The sequence below is a fragment of the Chroicocephalus ridibundus genome, chromosome 12 (assembly GCF_963924245.1).
Source record: "Chroicocephalus ridibundus chromosome 12, bChrRid1.1, whole genome shotgun sequence".
NCBI classification, from domain to species: domain Eukaryota; kingdom Metazoa; phylum Chordata; class Aves; order Charadriiformes; family Laridae; genus Chroicocephalus; species Chroicocephalus ridibundus.
In genome coordinates, this window is record NC_086295.1 from 19,030,024 (window position 1) to 19,036,957 (window position 6,934).

Here is a 6,934-nt window from a genome sequence, read left to right on the forward strand (position 1 = left end):
ATCACACGAGGGCAAAAACTTGTCTCGTACCGGTGGTTTTTTAGCATGAAGAAGGGTCCTAAGAACAGCATTCCAACACGCAACTCAAAATACGACTTTCTGGTTGAAATTGCCCACGCTAACGAGCTGCGCCTCCTCTAATGGCTTTACCTGCTTCTGTATGAGGCGAAAATTCTTCTTATGCATGTAAAAAGCCTCTTTAAAACAATTGCTCCTCCACTGGTGTCCAAGTATCCGAGCCTAGGAATTAACCAGCAACAGCCAAACTATTACAATAGGCATCCCCCGCTCCAAAAGCCCCGGAAAGGGATTAGAACTACTCTTTTCCCCACCCCAAAAGAACATTTGGAAGCCTCAATTCAATCAGAGCAAAGGGAACGGCGGGAGCTGTTCTCCTCCTTTACCTGTGTAATGATAATCAGCCAGGGGATGGACTCGGGTCTCCGAGGCGGCCCAGCACGGAGCATCTCCCGCCGCCTCCTGCCAGATTTCATAGGGAAAAAAGAGTTAAATTCCTCCGGAGGAGGAGCCAAAAGGGAAATTCTCCCTCCTCCTGGAGAGGCCCCAGCAGACGCCCAGCCCAGGGGTGTTAAATCCCTTCTTCGAAGAAGAGGGAGCAAAGCAGACACGCTCAGGGCTCCCCCCCCGAGTGAAACCCGCCACCCGATTCTGCAGAACTGAAATAAAGACAAATATCCTGACCGAGTGTGTTGACTGTTTTTGCACGTCGGGTGAAGAACCCTGATTTAGGGACATCTCCTCCCGCCCTGGTTTTTCCCATTCCCTGCTTGCAGCTCCCTTTGGGTGAGCCCTGGCACCGGCTGCTCGAACCTGCCCACCTGCACCGTTCTGGGCCTCCACAATAGACCTGCCTCCCCGCTGCGCAGCGAGGAGACCCAAAGGACAGGTGGCAGAGCGGTCCCCAGGGGGAGACTGGCTGCAGCTTTTAGGTGGGAGTGGTGGATGCAAGTCTGTTTTTCCTCCACCTTTCCTGCTGAGAAACCTTAGCCATAAAAAAAATGGCCCCTCCCACCAAGTACACAAGTTATTCTTTCTTTTGTGTACTTTTACTGGAACATTAATTCCCGAGGTTGAAGTGGTGCAGAGCCTCTTCTAGAGGTACTGGTTGTATTACCTCTGCCTGGGCCTTATTGTATTTTAACAATTTCTGAACCTGTAAAATCTACTGTGTCTCATTTTCATTTCCCGCTAATGAAATTATATGAGTGGGTACCTCAGTTCTGGGGAGTTGTATCAGTCTTTCAAATAGTATTGCATAGGAAGACAGTTTCAGTTTTTGTTGAGGTCTTTGTTAAATATTCATTAAGGGTAGAGGTACTTCTGGTGTCGGTGTGCTTAAGCAAATGAGCAAGAGACAACCTCCTCCTCCTCCTCCAATCTGTCCCCACGAGGCATCATTTTTGACCCCAAGTGAAACAAAGGGGAGAAATTGAGTGTGAGAAAGCCCTTGTGTTTCTCCGAGGTAGCACAGAAATGCATGCCTCCACCGGGGTGCACATCTCAGAAGCGTGCCACCCCTTTTCAGACTGGGATGGCTTCAGGGGACGACCACTGGCTAATGAATTGCCAGCCCCACTTTTCCTCTTCTTCTCAGGCTCCTTCCCATAGAATCATAGAATGGTTAGAGTGGGAAGGGACCTTAAAGACCATCTTGTTTCACATCCCTGCCCTGGGCAGGGACACCTCCCACTAGACCAGGTTGCTCAAAGCCCCGTCCAACCTGGCCTTCAACACGTCCAGGGATGGGGCAGCCACAGCTTCTCTGGGCAACCTGGGCCAGGGGCTCACCAGCCTCCCAGCAAAGAATTTCTTCCTTATATCAAATAATTTCTAAAAATTTCTTCCCTATATCTAATCTCCCTTCTTTCAATTTAAAACCGTTCCCCCTTCTCCCGTTGCTCCGCTCCCTGATCAGGAGTCCCTCTCCAGCTTTTCCAGAGCCCCTTTAGGAACTGGAAGGGGCTCTAAGGTCTCCCTGGGGCCTTCTCTTCTCCAGGCTGAACCCCCCCAACTCTCTCAGCCTGTCCCCACAGCAGAGGGGCTCCAGGCCTCGGATCATCTCCGTGGCCTCCTCTGGCCCCGCTCCAACAGGTCCATGTCCTTCTGCTGTTCGTGCCCCAGAGCTGGAGGCAGCACTGCAGGGGTTCTCCCCAGAGCAGAGCAGAGCAGAGGGGCAGAATCCCCTCTCTCTCTGCTGCCCACGCTGCTGGGGATGCAGCCCAGGCTGCCGAGGGCTTTCTGGGCTGCAAGTGCACGTTGCCGGCTCATGGTGACCTTCTCATCAACCAACACCCCCGAGTCCTTCTGCTCAGGGCTCTCTCAATCCATTCTCTGCCCAGCCTGTGTTTGTGCTTGGGCCGAGAAGAAAATGTTTGCTAGTAATTCACCATTCAGCTGCTCAAACGCTTTCCGTCAAGCCCAGAACTAATGAAAGAACTACGCAGCTTGCCGTTAAAATGAATGCGAGTCCAAGAGCTGTGCGTGGGTGATTGGTTCTCTCCTATCTAGGCAAGATGAAGCAATGTGTGGCGGTTGGGATTTGGCATGGAAAGGAAAGGGCACAGTTGAGCAAACGAGTGTACTAAACGTAGTAGAATTTTGTAAGGATGGCTGAACAGCAGCGACACTGACGGTGCTTAGAGGAGGCTTTCAGAGATGGAGACTCCTGAGGTCCAGCTTTTCCAGGGTATTAGAGAGAATGGAATTGGTACCGTTGGCTGGTGAGGTTGAAGGCTTCATTGCGCTTTCAGGATGTTCTTGTGCCACAGGGCGAAAAGCATGCAGGCAAACCTGTGTGGATTTCTCCGAGGTGATGTGGAGGAGGGCCCCTGGGAAGGGAGAGTGTTGTTTTGGGCTGTGGACCGGGAGGAGGAGGAGAAGGGACGTAGCACTGTCCTTTCCTCCATGGTCACTCTCCTTGATGTGTTGACTCTGGCCCTTCTCTCCTTTCTGTGGCACCACTCCCACCATCTCCGCTCTGAATGCCCAGCAGGCGATTGCAGAAGGGCAGCGGCTGTCCTGGCTCTCGGAGAAGAGACTCCTGTCGCAGCGGCTGGAACGTCTGCAGCGAGCAGTTGCAAGGCTGGACCAGGAGAAGACGGAGCTGAAGCAATACAATGCTGAGCTCAGGAGGACTCTGGAGGAGGTAGACCAGGCTTTCGCTGCCTCTGCGCAGCATCACGGTCCTCTGGAAGACACCGCATTTCCAGAGGCAGCACTGTGGAGTCCTCGGCTTGTTTCCTTCCCTCTCCCACTGTCCCCTGTGGCCACACGCTTTTGTCTTTTCTCTCTCTTCTGGCACCCCGTTGCCTTCGCAAATGCACATTCACTGCGGTACCAGCCTTCTTGCCCCCGTGTCCCCATACACACCCACTGGACACTCTTGTGTCAGGAACTCTTTCCTCCTGTTCGCTCTCTTCCGTGGGCTACTTGGAGTGCTTTTTGGCCCCAGCGTTCTGTGGTGCGATTCACAGTCTCTCAGCAGCCATCTCCTTGCCAGGATGCCCAGAGGTCCTTTTGCTCCTTGTTTGGTGGCAGGTTTCTGTGACCCTTTCTCCTATCCAACGTGCAGGTGGAACGTGAACGGAGGAGGCTGAGGAGATGTTGCAGAGGTCGGGCGCTGCCAGATGCAGGCGGATCTTCTCTCTCCGAGTCTGACCAGCACAAGATGCTGGCGTCTCAGCAGGTGAGACCAGGATCTTCCTTGGTGGGAGGAGGCTCTGGCCAGATGGAGGAACGATGGCAGCAGCCCCCCAGCATAGACCTCATAGAAGTTGAGTATAGACCATAAACATAGACCCTGACCAAACTGGAGACCAAAGGGAAATCCTTGCCTTTTCTTCCCAGGAGGAGTCTCACACGTGCTGCAGTCGTCGACTGGCTGAGTTGCAGAACCGCGTGAGGAGCAGGAAAGCTCTCATCCAGAGCCACTGTGGCTGTGCTGATGGGCACAGCTCTGCACGATGCTGTGGCCCGAGTTTTGTTTGGCCATCAGGAAGGGAGACCGGCAGGCAGTGGGAATACCCAGTCAGATGTGTCCCTTGGCTATGGTCAAACAGCATCGTTCCCCGAGGTCTGGTCTCTGTGGTGCCTGTGGGTCAGGCAGGGTGGGAGAGGGATTGGAGGAAACTCAGAAAAGGAAATGGATGGAAGATAGGGAATAGTCTAAGGACGTTCCCCTTGGGCCTCAGTCACCTCGTTGACCCTTCCATTTTCCCTTTTCATGTGCTAGCTGTCAAGTTTTTAAGTTAGATGAGAACAGGTCAGTTCTTGAGTGCCTTGTGTAACCAGTAGCCCTCCTGCTGAGGAAAAAGCCTGTGGCAGTAAGGTGGCAGTAGCCCCCGTCTCTCTCTTGGAAAGGAGAGTTGGGTGACTTAATCCTGTAGGAACCTCTCTCTCTCATATCCGTGTCGTGTCTCGGTGTTGTACGTGTGAATGGTAAGCCAGAGAGAAAGTCAACTTGTTGATAATCTGAGCTGAGGCCGGGGTGACTCTGGGAACCTGTGACTTCCGTTCCCCGGGGACCAAGTGTTTGTCGGGGCTGGCGTTAGAGGGTGCGTCTTCCCCGAGAGCTGGTACCGTGGAGCTAGGGCTGGTCCTACCAGCGTGGGCTTGTCTGAGCTCAGCCTTTGGCCTCTTTCAGGTGTCCCTTCTGCAGACGCAGCTGGTGCAAGAAGGAAAATCGAAGCAGGACCATGTTGAGTGCTGTGCAAAGACCAGCCAGGAACTTCAAGACCTTCGCCAAGAGCTGTCTGGCTCCTCAGCAGCTGCCGTCTGGGAGCCCAAAGCTGCTGCTCCGGTGGCAGAGACTCGGGAGCTGCGCTGAACCTTGTCCTGCCGAGGGGCAGCTGCAGCATCGCGGGGTTCCCATCTCGGGCCTTTCCCTGGACTGTGTCTGTTCTCCTGTGGGCAGGGGGGGTGCGTTTGTTCTGTTTCGACTTTGCAGCATCTGCTAGTGATAGCGGGTTTTTCTGGTTTTGTAACAAAAGCCATTTTGTACTGTTTGTGAAGGAAAAAGGGAGTGGGGTTTTTACCTTTTTGGAATAAAAGGCATTTTGTCCTGTTTGTGAAGGAAACAGAGAGTGGTTGGTACATTCATGGGTTAGGAAAAGGTTAGAGTGGGGCTGTCACAAGAATGGGGTTAAAAAGTTCCAGGAGCGCTTTGTATAGAATTGTAGTAGAACTTTGATGGAACTTGAGCTGAACTCCTGAAATTAAACCTTAATTGGCCTAATTAGGGGGATCTCCCAAAATATTCCCAACATGGGCTTGAATGCATGTGTCTGATGAGGGCTGGTAAGGGAACTGTAGCTCACCCAGGGGCTGTATCTCATCACTGTGAACCTGGGACTGTCGGAAACGCGTGGTGTGCTGGCTGTTGTGAAACGCCCGGCCCCCGATTCTGCAGAACTGAAATAAAGCCAAATATCTCGACTCGGTGTGTTGATTGGTTTTTGCCCAGCGGGTGAAGAACCCTGATTTAGGGACATCTCCTCCTGCCCCGGTTATTCCCATTCCCTGCTTGCAGCTCCCTTTGGGTGAGCCCTGGCACCGGCTGCTCGAACCTGCCCACCTGCACCGTTCTGGGCCTCCACAATAGACCTGCCTCCCCGCTGCGCAGCGAGGAGACCCAAAGGACAGGTGGCAGAGCGGTCCCCAGGGGGAGACGCCACCGTCCGTCCCCGGAGCGTCGGGAACAAGGGTTTTGTGCAGGGCTGCTTGCTCTGAGGAGAAAGAGCCCTGGAGAAAGGATCTCGACACAAGGACCGCCAGAACCCCGGCTCAACAGAGCTGGAGCAGCCCCTCCGAAAGCCTCAAAGCTTCCCACACGAGACAAAAGCTGGGTCTTTGCCTGACCCAGGCTGTGGGAGGGAGGAAGAGGAGGGAAAACACTGCTGGAAGTATGGCCTGGCCTGAAGGAAGGAAGGCACAAGGCACCCCCTGGGGGCAACCGTTTTCTTGTCCGCCTGGTGGAGCTGCGCGGGGGCTCTGTGCCCCAGGAGCCGCACACCTCCTCAGGAACAAACACTGCCCAAAGCTCCCCAACACGCTCGCCACAATCTCTCGAGCCTCCAGTCCAAATTCCTCCCCTCGCTCCACGGGAGAATTGTCCAAAGGCTCTGCCTCTCTGGCGCGGGCAAACAACCTCCCGCCAACCCCATGGGGAGCCCTCCTGAAGACGTGGAGGGGCTGATCCAGCGCCTTCCCCCATCCAGCACTTCCCCGACCACGGTCTCAGCCTCCTCTTTAAGCTCCTGCTCTTCGGCCAGCGTAGCCCGCAGCAGCATAGGCTGGATGCTGTTGGGCACGTCTTCTCCGGCACGCTTCTGAGACTAAACTGAGGAGCAGCTGATGGCTGAACGTGCTGCTTCCCCTACCTCGGTGTGCTTTCCTCTCCCTTCCCACAAAAGCCCTGCCCAGCCGTGTCCCAGGCAGTCCAGCTTGAAAAGCTCTGGTTACACAGCGCTGGGTGGCCCGCGAGACTTCCCATCTGCCCCAATCTCCGTAGAAAAGGTGGGGGATCAAAGGGTCAGCCTCTTTCTTCTATGGCCGATTCAGACTCACGGGGCACGAGGCAGGGTCAGGCCACAGAGATGCAAAAGGCAAACTCTTTAAGGCTTTGAACCTCCCCACGCTCAGGTCTTTGCTTCTGGTCCTGCCGTGCTTCACGCGGGGCCATGCCCAGAGAGGAGGCGGGGGGAGGTGGGCTCTGCGCCCCGAGGTGTGGGCGCTGACCCCGATCCCGTGGGTGGCTGGCAGGGCACCTGGCCGGGCTGCTGGCATCAGGCACCGCCTGCGCCAGTGTTTACTAAGGCTTGTGGGACTGCGTCCTCCAGCTGGGGGAAAACATGGCCACGTGCGAGGCGGCAGCTGGTGCGGAGCTGCAGGGGTTAATACATAACATCCATAGGAT